Source organism: Fundulus heteroclitus, chromosome 15 (genome assembly GCF_011125445.2).
Source record: "Fundulus heteroclitus isolate FHET01 chromosome 15, MU-UCD_Fhet_4.1, whole genome shotgun sequence".
NCBI classification, from domain to species: Eukaryota; Metazoa; Chordata; class Actinopteri; order Cyprinodontiformes; family Fundulidae; genus Fundulus; species Fundulus heteroclitus.
Window position 1 is genome coordinate 5103489 of NC_046375.1, and position 13788 is coordinate 5117276.

At 40.4% G+C, this 13788-nt stretch overlaps 1 protein-coding gene and 1 long non-coding RNA gene across 2 annotated transcripts in view; one reads left to right on the plus strand and one right to left on the minus strand.

Annotated features, from left to right (window-relative positions):
• Nucleotides 1-13788, plus strand: part of susd6 (sushi domain containing 6) — a 38869-nt gene that overhangs the window by 15189 nt on the left and 9892 nt on the right. The gene's annotated exons all lie outside the window — the stretch shown is intronic.
• On the minus strand, nucleotides 2590-3770 carry LOC118556155. Its single transcript, XR_004932828.1, has 2 exons — nucleotides 3632-3770; nucleotides 2590-3407 (listed from the first exon to the last, which is right to left on the minus strand). It is a non-coding gene; the product is annotated as an uncharacterized LOC118556155 (long non-coding RNA).

The following is a 13788-nucleotide window of genomic DNA, read 5'->3' on the forward strand; positions in this document are numbered from 1 at the left end:
GCCGTATATTGTATTAGAAAAAACTATGGATGGATTATCTAGACACGAAGCAATACAGTTTTACCGTGTAAACTGTGTATTACTTGGAAAAGGAAGATTTTATTTTTTTATGGATAAAGATTTTTTTGTTAAAATTCCCAGTTTGCAGTTTTTACTTCCCGTCTCTAAGGAATGACACTGAAATTTGGATCTCTTGACATAACAAGTGCCTTTTTAAAATAAAGTATAATAATTAAAGGCTACCATTTTGTAGAATATTCTTGTATTTCACTTTTACTTGTCCCCATGTTCTAGTGGGTCCCGTGGAGGCTCTGATATAAAAGAACAAAGTAAATATGAAATTATTAAAATGCAAACATCTACCATGGACAGTATTTATGCATTAATTTGTCTGCTGCTTTTGCCAGCCCTCTCTCCTGGCTTTAGCAGACTTTGAGGTGTTCGTTTTAATTAATGACTCAAATTCAGCATAACCTTCCATTAAAAGCTCGTATTCTGCTTGGGAGAAAAACTGTGGGCGTTCTTTGGCCATGCTGAACAGCCAATAGCAGCGCTGCTGATCATTGTTTCTACTATCGATACATTTCCCCTTTTAAACAAACGCATGAACGCACAGTTATCTCAGATAACTCAATCCAGCCATACTAATCATAAACAACAGGTGTGTTCGAAGAACCCAATTAGCCGGATCATGATTAGCCGGATGAAATCATCTTGGATGTGTCATTTGATCTTGGATGTTTTAAGCAACGTACGAAGAACGGACCCCGGGTGACACACAAACAGTAAATGTAAAAGCCTACCTGCGGCGTCGAACAACCACACGCCCAGGTAACGCTACCACTGGAATACTGATAATGCGGCCCTGTATAAAAAAAACCCCACCAAATCAGCAAAAAACATATTGAGAAAGATAAACTTAAAAACAATTTTCCTCCCAACCTACCCCAGCCAGCCAACAGCATGGATCGACCACACCCCTGGTCCCAGACACAGGAAGTGAACTCCTGGCTACCATCCTTCTAGCTTCCCCTTTTATAGAGGCTCAGCCTATGGAGAGTGACACCTACTGGTGCCACCTGTTACAAAAAGGTACATAGAGGATGCCGGAGCTGCATCTCCACCAGATCACCAGTCTGATAACTCACTTTTTCTGTGGCGACAGAGCGAACTGTACAGTGTAGAACCCGTCTATGATCTGTCGTTCTGTTTCTGCTCCGTCTCTGAAGGGCCGCAGCTCTTCAGCCGCCCTTTCTCTTTCATTACCTGTGAGTTTTTCCCTCGATCCATCAGTCTTTGCTGTCAGCCTATGCCGTTTAAAGTTGGCCTTCAGGACCCGATTGGCTGGAGGACCCGCTAAACGGTTGGCCAGGCAAAGGCAGCCAGATGCTGCGGTGCGGACCAGATGACGCTGGGGCGTTTCTTTCACTCCAAAGTGTCGTCCGGGTCGCTCTGATATCAGAGACGATCACAGATGGCGAGGATTACCGCCGCCGCACAGCGTGGCAGCGCAAAAGCTTACCGGAGATTGTAATTCCTACCGTTTTGACTCTTGTTGCTTTTTGCTGGTTACAATTCTTCTTCTTAATATTCACGATGCACTTTGTGGTGATTACTTTGTCTTTTAGTTCATATAAGAGGAAATATGAGTTTTTTAGTTTGTTTTTTTGACACTGCTGTACTGTAAAGGTTAATGAATGACAAACCAGGAAGTGATGGCGCTAGATAAACCGCTATAAAATCTGATATCATCCCAATAGACTTTGTAACCTAGCACGTAAGGCGAGGATGGGCGGTTAGTGTTTCTGAAGGACCTCATAAGTGTTTGTTGCAAAGCTTAATTACCCTCCTAAAAAGGTTAGATCATAAACTCTATAAAGAAATATTTTACTAAATGATTAAGTTGGGGAAAAAAAGAGAAAAGCTCCAGTCTTGTATTTAATCTGATCATCTTCAATACAGCAGTCTTAGCTAGGGCTGGGCAATATATAGAGATTTAACAAATATCAAGATTTATTTTAAAAAGAGATATATGATGGGACCATGTTGTTTTATATCTGGATGGTCTGTGTTGCATTAGAATGATAGTTTTATGTATTCCAGCAGTTTCTCATATTTATCTACAGCTGTTTGCTAAAAAATGAGCCTGTGGGACGTTTGGGCTAAAGCTCTGATTCAGAGATGCCTTTTTACAATTACTTTATGAAAAAACAATGAGATAAATATCCTAAATCAGCATTCAGCCTAAAAATATCAAGATATTACTTTATGGTCCATATCGGCCAGCCCTAGTCTGAGCTAATATACTCTTAATTGCTAGACACAGGGAAGCTAGCGTAGCTATCTAACAAGAAAACTGATGTCAGTCGCCTTGAAAATAAAATATATTTTTGTCTTGATCTACTTAATGCATGTTTCTGTTTTGGGGTTTTCTGTTTTGGTCGTGGGTCTGATCTAAGGTTTACAGTTATCGTCGCTTTGTTGTCATTTTAAGTGAGTTTGTGTTTATGGTCCTGGTTTCAGATCGGATGCCTAGCCAGACAGCAGAGAAATAAATAGTATTTTTTTATTTTTTTCCTGGGAAACGAGTGTTGTCTGAAGCAGCAGGCAATCATAATGATTAACAAAGGACCTCGTCGGAGAGACCGGCCCGCTGAGTAGAGGACATCTCAAACTAATGAGCTGCTAAATATATCCCCCAGCCTCTCTCGTCTTTTGCTGCTTTTACTTCCCCTTTTTTATTTTTGTTTTTTAGATTGAACTCCTCGCTCCTGTTCCTGAGTCTTCCCTGATAGTTTTGTTGCTTTTTTTTACTGTCCCTGGAATTAGATTCAGTTTTTTTTTAGGTCTGTTTCTTTGATTTGTTGTTGTCAACCAATTTACCCATTTCTTACTCCTCTCTGGTCTTACATTCTTCTGTTCCTGTCTGCGAAGCGTTCCTCTCCTCCTCCTCTGTGTATGTTTTTTTGCTTTCTTTCTTTCTTCCAGACCCACCAGCAGCGTGGGTTGTGTTGTCACACGGTTAGTCAACACCAGCATCCTGTTCAAACAAGCTCGCTGCCTTGCACATGAGGCACAAGGCGTCCTACACGCACCGTGCCTCTCCGTTGCCTGTCGGTGCGACGTCCAAGCTGTTTTAGAGCCGAGCGGCCTAGATCGAAGCTGCATGGAACAAAAAAAGAAAGCCAGTGTTTCTGTTTTCACGTCTTACTGTTAAGATAATTTAGCAATAACATCCTTTCCCTACTTTGCAGCTTAGTCGGTCAGTGGCTTCGGTGACAAAAATCTAAAGGTATTCCACGTCGCTGCGTAATAGCCGTCCCGATTGGACCGAAACGTAACGCATGTTTGGTTATCTCCCACTGCAGCACAGAGTTAAAGTCCACTTCAGGCCCCAGCTTGCCTGCCTGTGGGTAGAGAGGAGACTTGGCAACAGCGTTCAGCTTCCCACTAAGCCCTTCCTGTTTTTTACAGCTTTCTCTTTGCTACATCTTCAACTTTATCAAAAGCTTTCTTTAAAAAAAAAGAAAAGAAAAGGGGATCCCGTGTTAGTTAACTTTTTAAATAACTTCTTAAAAATGAGCACATATTGAAAAGTGACAGCAAACCCCGGTTGTTGTGGCGGACTCACCGATGCGCTGCTGAAGGGAAGGGCTGGGCCGTACATGTGCTATCCTGCCGCATTCGTACCGTCTGTCGTCTGGGGTGGGGTCGCGGTACAGCTGTTTCACTTTAACTAACTGCATTTCACTCCAGAGGACTCTTTTTTTTTTTTTTTTTTCCCCCGCTGTTGTTTTTCGGGCCGCTCCTTCTTCAGCGGACGATTAACAGTGATTGTAGATAGTAGGGGAGAGGAGAATAATGACCATTCCTGATGGCCCTGCCACTGAAAAGGGGTTAGAATGGAGACAAAAATACAGTTTTCTCTTAAATCTGGCCTCCACTTTCACCAATCCTCCTTTATATTACCGGTATGATGCCCTAAACAGACTTTAATAATTACTATTACTACTTCATCCTCTCCCCTTAAACTGTAAGCAGTCTTTAAGCTGGAGTGTGGAGATTCCTTTTGTTTTTTTGTATTTGGCTAGTGGCCTTTCCTCCACACTGATGCCCTCTGTCCTTTATTGCCTCATCAGTAAACAGGACCACAGCAGCGCTGATGGTCTTAGTATAGGCTGGCCGTGCATCCATTTGGGTTATTGTCAGCGTTTTCTGCTTCAGCGTACTGAGAAATGTCAGCAACCTACAGCATTTTCAGAGCTGCGGCCAGCTATTGGAGCACTTTAACTTTCAACTGCAGAAAGAAAAAAACTGGGAATTTACTTTATGTGCCTGTAATTATTTCAGACGTTTTGTCAAATTTAGGTTTTGATAACTTTATTACCTTTTATTACTTGGTGATATTTGATCTCCCCCCCAGGATTATAACGCATCAAAAAAAATAAAAAAATTCATGATAGCTGCAAGTTTCTTTTTGTAGAAGTGGTAGTTTTGATCATATCAGAACTATCACTCGGTGGCAAAAACACACAATTATTAGCGATTCAGAGAAGAAACAAATAATACAAGTCAATCTAAAGTTGGCGCTAAAGAAAAACACCAAGAGTAGAATATAAAGGTAATATCAGACTAAATATTGTCCAAAGGATAAACAAGTTATTTGATAGTGGAAAAAAATATCTCCAGCCTATTTACCCAACACACAATTATAGAATATGCAATATTTCCCCACTTTCAATGCTATAGCGAATAAAGTGCTCTATGTATCATAGTCCAACAGCATCCCAGCTAAAGGGAGGCTGTATAAGACTTTTTATGCACCAAAGCGTACGTCTCATAACCTCATGCAATTATCACCCATTTGAGCTGTTTAAAACTAGGGATGGCCGTTTTATTGAATGGTTATCGTGAAAATCTTCTTACTGTGGCGAGAACTTGGATTTATCGCAGCAAAAATAAGTTAGTTATTGAAAATATTGATGTCTGTAACCACCAAAGCTGACTGTGTTGTAGAGATTATTTTTTACCGTTTCTTCTACAGTTGATTCGTTTAGAGCGTCAATAAATATCAGTAAATGTGACTGATAAAAATAAAAGTTATGTTTTTAAGAGGCCACACGGTTGCCTAGAATCATCCGCAGAGAAGCTGTAAATACTTCTCCACATCACAACAAACACCACAAAATATGAGGATCAAATTTGCCTGCCCTGCTTGGCGGAGCCCAAGTTGGAGCATCTTACATTAATTAATGTAAAAAAAGCTGTAAAGAAGCAACATCCATAAGCATCGACAGTCTGCAGTAAAAGAACGACACGCTGCATTTTTTTCTCTCCTGGCTGCAGCTTCCGGTTTTGCTTCGCTGTAGCGCAGATGCAGAGGGTTTGACGTTAAGTAATTGTTTTGTAAAGCAAGTAGTTTGCATGAAAGGCGACCCAGATTCACACCCGACACTTAACCACGTGCCTTTTCTCTCAGCAGAGCAGGCGGATTGTGTTAAGAGGCTGCACACAGAGGTACTTGTTGCCATTTGTCGGCCCTCATGGAGACTCGCCTGAGCAGTTGGTCTGAGAGTCCATTACTCCGATGACGGACGGAGGGCCGTCCTCTTCTTTTGCCTTTCAAGCCATAACTGAGCTTGTGTTGCAGTCTCTTGACATGTTTCTGTTAAAAAAAAAAAAAAAACACAAACTTCCTGTTTCAGGCTGAGTTCTGGTCAAATTCCCTCACTTTTTGATTCTCTTCCCCTACCAGAGGCTTCCAGCCGCCAACGTCATGCAGACTTTCACCTTCAGCGGGCGTCCTGGACCCGCCGCTCGTAGCCGCTGAAATCTGATCGACCCACAGCTACTTTGACAGTTTTTCAGTGAGGGGGGGATGTGTTCTGCTGAGCCCATGCACGTGTGTGTGTGTGGGAGGGGTCCCAACACACTCTTTTGTTTTCTTCTGAAAGCTGAGAAGTAGGAATGTCTGCCTCCCAGCTGTCGTCGACAGAGACGGTAACGGTGGGCGGAGGGGGGGGGGGTTGAGGTCGCTCGCTGTTCGCCACCTCAGAACATCCTCCCATCTGCTGTGTAGGGTCGAGAGTGTGTCCATGTTTGCATGTTGGGGGGGCAGGGTCACACAACGGCTGCCCTCACCCGCTTTGGCCTCTCATGCATATTTAACCCTTCAGATGCAAAGTTGCCTGTTGTCCTTTTCAGAGGCACGCTGCTTAAATCTGCCGCCGCGCCCCATCCGCTCAGGGCGAGGACAATGGGGCGCGCGGGCTGCACGCGCGGCTTGCTAAATGCATTGAAACAGCGGGTGGGGGGGCAGATTAGATGGGAGCAGGGAGGGTTTTTCGATCTGTTCAGAGACATCCAGCTCTGGGCTTTGGCCTGTGTTTTGCAACCTTGTGTTGCAGCTGCAGGAAAAGATTTTTTTTTTTGATGATCTTTTTGAGAGCTGCAGCTGCCTGACTCAGGTTTGCTGGATGGTTGCCCATTAGTTGCTGACATGAGACTTGGACTTGGTCACTAACATGAAACGCTCCCCTTCCAGAAAGAATGCAAATAAGTCACAGGTCGATAAATTAATATTTACGTTTATGTCATTTAACCATTCACACACAGAGCGTATTGTAAAAACAGTCCTGTTTATTAGGCTGGCTTTTTCCAATTAATTTTTATAGTTCTTAAATTTTAGTGCCTGTATCAAAACCTTCCTTTTTCCATATTTCCCCTTTTTAAACTTCTGTCTGTATCAGTTTGCTTAATCTTCTCCCAGGAGCTTATTTCTGCAGGACCTGAGAAAACGCGACGCCCAATCGCTACCAATTCATACCTTTTTATTAAACGCCCTGTTTTATTCTCCTTCTGCAGTGAGGTTCTCCTGGGCTGCTGCAGGCTTAAAGCACACACAGAGAAAGAGAGAGAGATAAGCAGCACACAGTGGGATTTGTAGATGCATTATTTTCTTGTAGATAAGAAATTTGGAAGCTGTTTCCAAGAGGAAAATGACACTGCGAGTATCAGTCACACACTGCCTGATATATGTTGCAAGTCCATGTGAGTCTCTTGGTTTAGATTACGCCTTTTATTGCCTGAGCCACGTTTGACTGCCTTGGCTGTTTTTGTGATATTTGAGTTAGGTGAGGTGAGGAACAACACAACATTTGAATTGCATGAGTTGGAGATGCAGACTCTCACATTACCTTATACAGCTCTGTGTGGCCATTCCGAATATCGGGTTTTTCTGCATTTATTACCAAAATACCAATTGTCAAACTGATAGACCCGACTTTTCTAGAGACGTTTTAAAGATTTAGCTGAACCTTGGGAATTTTTATTAACTTGGAAAACCAGTCGCTTTAATTGCTGCCGTTATATCAATCTTTTAACATTTTACCAGCTATGTTTTAACCTCGCTTTTTAAGTAAGACGTTTAGTTCATTCTTGAGCAATTCAGCGATTTCATAATATATTGTTTGTTAATTATTGGTGATTCTTTTTTTTAACAAATCGTTATTTTTACTATAAACTATTACTTCGCAAAAAGGAGCCTAAATAAAATCCACAAATACAGTAAAAAGATTTACAACACATCTCCTGTACTCCTTTTCAGTTGACTTGTTTTTATTTTTATTAACTATACTCAAAAATATTTGCCCAGCAAGATTGTTTTTTTTTTTGGTTGTGTGTGTGTGTGTGGATGTATGTATATGTATGTATATATATATATATATATATATATATATATATATATATATATATATATATATATATATATATATATATATATATATATATATATATATATAAACTGTATCTAAATTGGTATTTTGGAGGGAAAAGCTCTTATTTGCTGTTATTTTGTAGATTTTCTTCCATTAGCCTTTTGTCATGAACGGTTTGTATTTATACTAGGAGGAAATGTAAACGGTGCGTCATGTATGTGAAGCAGAGCAGTTGGTGTTACACAGCTCTGCAGCTACACAGGCTTCCATTATTTTAATACAGACAAAATGTCTATCTGGCATTTTAAGCTGTCTTTAGCATCTCATAATTAGCTTTCAGCACATTTAGGATGATCAGAGAGGTTAGCATTGCTGGCTGTAGACATTAGTTTCTCTCTTTATATCCTTTGTACAATGAATGGGTCCTTACCTTGACTATTAGATTTCCTTTAGCCTTCCAACATTTCCTAATCCAGCATATCCCATGACGGAGAGAACTGGACTGTACAGTAGGATGAAATATAACTGTGCTGTAATATGTTCAGATTTCTGTTATGTTTGAAGTTTCGCCACTGGCTGTCACCCTGAAACAGCTGACATGCTTCTGCAAAAAAAGTTTCCTTTTTTAGGAGCTGCTAAACGGCTTTTGATCTTCCTCTGTTTTTATATAGTGGAAATAGTCGAGTCTTCTAGTGTTGACAATGTGATTTTTCTCTTCTTTTTTAGTAGATTTACTGAGTTTTGGATGGAGACAGAGGGTTTTAGTTTCTCATCCCTGATCAGGTTCAGTCCAGTCAAATCTTGGCCAATTGTTGTCACCAGCTGATTTTATCTAAAATTAAAACTTCAGGTTTGTTTACCAAATATAAAGTTGGAGTGTTTTCTTTGTAGCATACACCTTTATCGTTGTACTATGATCTTGACCGCTGTAATTAAGTTAAAGCCATTAGTAAACTTTTTCAGGCATCCTTTATATTTTCTAACTAAAGGTGAAAACAACGACACACACATCAGCGTTTATCCCCCTTTTTATATTTACGACGGCGCTTATCTATCGGCGGCAGCAGCGGGTGCGTTATTTTTCCGCCGCTGCCGTTGCCTCACTGTACTACACTCTAATAACAACAGCTTGCTGTAAAAATCCCGCGGATTAGCGGGAGAGACGAGAGGAAAAACAAAAACATCCTTGCTCCCAAAAAAAAAAAAGACTGCAGCATCATCAAAAACAAACAACAACAACAAAGGGATTGCATTGAGGCCAACTAGTGAGCAAAACATATTTATCATAGCTCTTCCCCCCGCCCCCCCGCCTCACAAATTCCCCCACACACAGAGGAAAACACGCCTCCTTTTATGGCCTATTGTATGAAGCAACCTAGCATCTGGCTGTTTGAGTAATCAGTGTCTGATTTGCTGTAATGCGCTCCCAGCTTGTAAAAAGAGAACAATTAGAAATTCAATTTGCTAAATCCCACATCTTTCTCCCACCCTCATTTTTTCCCCCCAACTAACCCACCCCCTCCTCTTGCGCTTACCAGACATGTGCCATTAGTGACAGATGGGAAAGGAGAGATATTCACAGGCAGTCCGGCACCTCGGGGCTAGGAAGGGGATTTCGATGATCCCCCCCCACCCCCCCCCCCCCCCCCCCCCCCAACACACCCACACCCACCCGTGGGCTGGGTGTCCTCCAGCACAGCTTTGAGGCACTAGCTGCTGGGATTAGGAATTACATTCACGGGTGGTGTGTCCAGGCACAGCCTCCCTTGGAAGTGAAGTTATTCTCTGATCTTTAAGCAACTAAGCGCTTTGATCAGCTTACAACTGGGTGCTCAAATGGGACTCTAATAGTTTAACCTTTTTAAATGTCTACTTCATTCGCTTCATTATAGCAAATTTCAGAGCCTTAGTTATTTTTTTTTATTATTTTTTTTTACATTTTGGGTCTTTCAGTGCGCACAGGACTCTGTTTTACTCATCATTGCCTTTTTTTGGCATTTGTTAAAAACCACTTCTGTCTTGCAGGCCTCAGATAACGGCTTTCCTCAAACCCACAGAACACGGTGTACTAAAGTTTGCTTTGGCAGTGCAAATCAAATTTTCCTTTCTGTTGATTCAAAAAAAAAAATGTTTTTTCCACCTTCTGTTTTTTTTACCGCTAATAATAACTTTTGGCTGATCGAAAATGAGGAGGACGGTTTTTAATGTAAGTGCTGTACCATTTGTGTGCAGCCGGTGGATTTCTGCCTAATCTTCAGACTATTCCAACATATCTGCATTACACCCAGACGTGTTGTTTGATGCTGAACTGTCACTAGATGTTGCCTTGTCGCTTGTAATTTTTTTTTTTTTTTTTTTTTTTTTGTGTGTAGGACAGGGATGGTTTTATTTTTAGCTGGATTATATTTAGATGCTTTGGTTTTTCTGTCTATTCTTGCTCTTTGTAGCGCTGACAGCCGTTAATTCTCACTGAAACCATTTTGTTTCATTCTGCCGTAGTTGACATTTTATGTTGCCGTTTGCAAAAACATGGATGTTGTAATGTGGTCAAATAAAAAATATAAAAAAAAAACGATTCTAGAAACATTCTCCTTTTTTTTTATTTGTGAATGGCCTGCATTCACTGCCCTCCATTTCCATCTAGTCATCTTCAATTTTAAGAATGACATGGAAGTTATTTTTAAGCTGCCGTCAGATGTGATCCAGTTTTGTTCCCATTAACAGATCTGCTGTTCGACATCAAAAATCTGAAATGGGACCTTTTTGTTATTACTGTAGTGGTATATGTTGGGTCACCTTTAATTTTTAAATAGCTTCTGTTTTACTGGTTGATTTAATTAGTCTGGAAACACTTTACGCTAGTTATTAGAGGCAGGAATATTGTGGAGGAAAGTTTGTTTGTTTGTTTTTTAGCTAAAAAGAATAATTGGGGTTTTTGATTTTATTTATTCTTTTGTCACAACCCTGGATTTTTTGTGACCTATTGGCATCACTGAAGTTATTCCAGTTGGAGCTAAATTGTTTGTCCCTTTATGTTTTTTTTTTTTTTCAACCTTTAGCTCGTCCTTTTTAAGCTATTCATTCTAATATAGTATTTATTCTGGACGACTTATTATTGACAAACCAGTTGTGCAGGAAGCCTTTCTTCCAGTTGAGCTCCATGTAATCCGCCGGCTCATTTTCATGAATGGGTTGAGAATTATCAAGCTTAAAACATCCTTTTCACCCGTCTTTGAATTTTGAGGAAGCTTTCATACATGAAGGCATCCATTCTATTTTTGATTTGTCCGTCAAATTAAAGGTTTTAATGGTCATTAGGACATCTCGCGACGGTGATAAAATTGCTAAATATTGCGATGACAGTATTCAGCGGCGATGAATGCTTCTTTTCTTTCCTCTGTTCTCGTCTGAGCGTCCTTCAGCAGTTTAGCCAAAGGTCATTTATGCCTGGTGTGAAACATCTGCTGCGTTGAGACTCTGTCCAACTGGCTGGATGTTACATTTGTATGTAAAATGCAAGTACTGAACACTGACAGTATATTAACCAATGTTTATTGTAATCCAAACAGATATTCAATATAAATATCACATATCTCATTGTGCAGTGGTAATTACCACTCCTCCCGTCTTCATCCGCTCTATCGACTGCCATGTGGGTCGATGCAAACGATAACATGGGTTAAGCTGCCCCCTGAGGCTCTCTTTGCCCCCCCCCTCCTACCTCCCAGTCAGGGCTAATCAGTTCATCACCTTTACCACCTCCATGACCACCATCCTCTCCTTGGAGAGCCTTTCAGGCAACGACTGATCTGGTCCTGGTGTCAGATGGCATCCTGAAACGTGGAAGTGCAGCCAGCTTTTGGGATGTGTACACTGCAAAAATGGAACTAGAAATAAGTAAAATATTCTTTAAAATTAGTGTATTTGTCCTTGATTTGAGCAGGTAAATAAGATGCTTTGCCAATGGAATAAGATTTTTGCACTTAAAATACAAACAATTCATCTCCATCTGCTTATTTTAAGTGCAGGATGTCTAATTATCTTATTTTAGGGGTCAAAATACTCATTCCGTTGGCAGATAATCTTATTTACCGGCTCAAATCAAGGATTAAAACTCTAACTTTAAGAATATTTTACTTATTTTTAGATCCGTTTTTGCAGTGTAAGTCAAAAGGACGGATGTTTTACATCCTGAAGGGTAAAAAATACAACTTTAACATGTATTTTGGTATTGTTTCATCATATGAAGCACTATTTAAGGTCCCGTCAAAGACTGGCCAAACCTGGTGGGAAGCGGCTTTCTATCGCCTTACATACAAAATATGATTTGTTAAATATATGGTTTGATTTCTGAATGTTTGTTTAGCACTTATAAAACCCATTGTACCGGTTAATGGAAGCAAAAATTATCCCTTTTTAATAACATTATCAGGAAAAAAATCTAAATATATTTCAGTTTAACTTTCTCTAATCCTAAAATACTTTTTAAAACCAATTTAGGAAAGTTACATTTTCCGAGGGTTAAGCATTTTACGGAGCCACGAGTTCAGGAATATTTTTTTTTTAACGATGGAGCTGTAATTACCCTGTGGTAACTGCATGTTCTGTTCATCCTAAAACCTCTTGAGCAAACACCCAATCTTTCCGCAGCACAGCTCAGTAACACCCACCGGTATCAGTCCTGTCAGCCCTGGGCGTGCCTTTGTTTATGGGTGTTGACTTTGTTTCCGCGCGTTCACGTGCGTGTCTCTGTGTGAGAGAGAGAGAGAAGGAGAGAGAGAGAGAGAGGGAGAAAGCGTCGCACGTTTGGGTGTTTGCGTTTAATCTTCTGGTGCCGGCTTAAAGCGTCGTTTCTCTCTGGAGATTAGAGGACGTCTGAGGCGCCACTGTAGAAATAGTCTCTTTTCAATCTCTAAACACACATTGAAGTGGAGCAACGAGGCTGTTTGGTTGTGACAGGCAAGTGGCACGGGCTTCAGTAGAGCGTGGTCATTATGGCTTTTATAGACACAAAGAATTAAGTATGGATTATTTATTTTTTAAATAAATTAGTACACATTGATTAACTTTATCAAACAAGTCGAAGTAAAATGGGGAGTTACAGCACTGATGTCAATATATTATCAACAGATTAGTTTATATATAATGGTTATAAGACTTGCTAATAAACTCATGAAACGTACTTAGTTTCTACTAAAACTAAGCCCTAGTTCTTATAGCCGTTGTGTATTTTATTTTAGTTTTCACCGTGTAGGAAAACACGATGCCATAGAAAAAATATTCAACACTGCAGCAAATAGGGCTGCACAATACAATATGTCACTAATGTATCATTATAGCCGTAATAGTGAATGCAATATGCATATCGCAAAGAACCGCGATCAGTTTTAGCTAATTATAAGTTTTGTGTAATATATGTGATGACAGCAGTTGTTTATTGCAGCATTATACAAACTAAGACTGTCAGCTTGTTCAATAAAACCTTGTTTAGATGGGATAGGTAAAATAATTGATCTGATCGACGTTTCATCGCAAGGCTCCGAGTAATAAACTGAAGATAAAAGAGAAACATTGAAAACAAATGATAATAAATAAAATGCATTTTATATGTACAGAAAAGTTGTGGAAGACCACATGAGTTGATCGCGCTGATGGTACATAGTAACGTGCAATTGACATGCTATTGTTGAATATTGTGATGACGATAGCAGCTGAGGTAGATTCCGCTTAAGTCTTCATCGTTTTTCCATCGTCATGAAGCTCCAGTCATTTTCTGTGGGATTTAACATGTTTGGCACATGTGGGCATTAAGAGCGAGGGGAAAAAGTGCATCCAGATGTCAGCGAAGCGTGACTGCATGGCCTGCTACTGCTATAGCCTACCGCGCATTACACCCAGTCAACCGCTTTGCTATTGCTTGGCGATGTTACGACGACATCGTGCCGGTCTGCTAGACGGTCAGTCGATCCTTAAATATGGGGAACGAAATGAAATCTGATTGCATATATGAAAAGACTGAACTCTACACCCGTAGTCCCTTTACACGCGCTCGCTGTTCAAAAGTGGAACA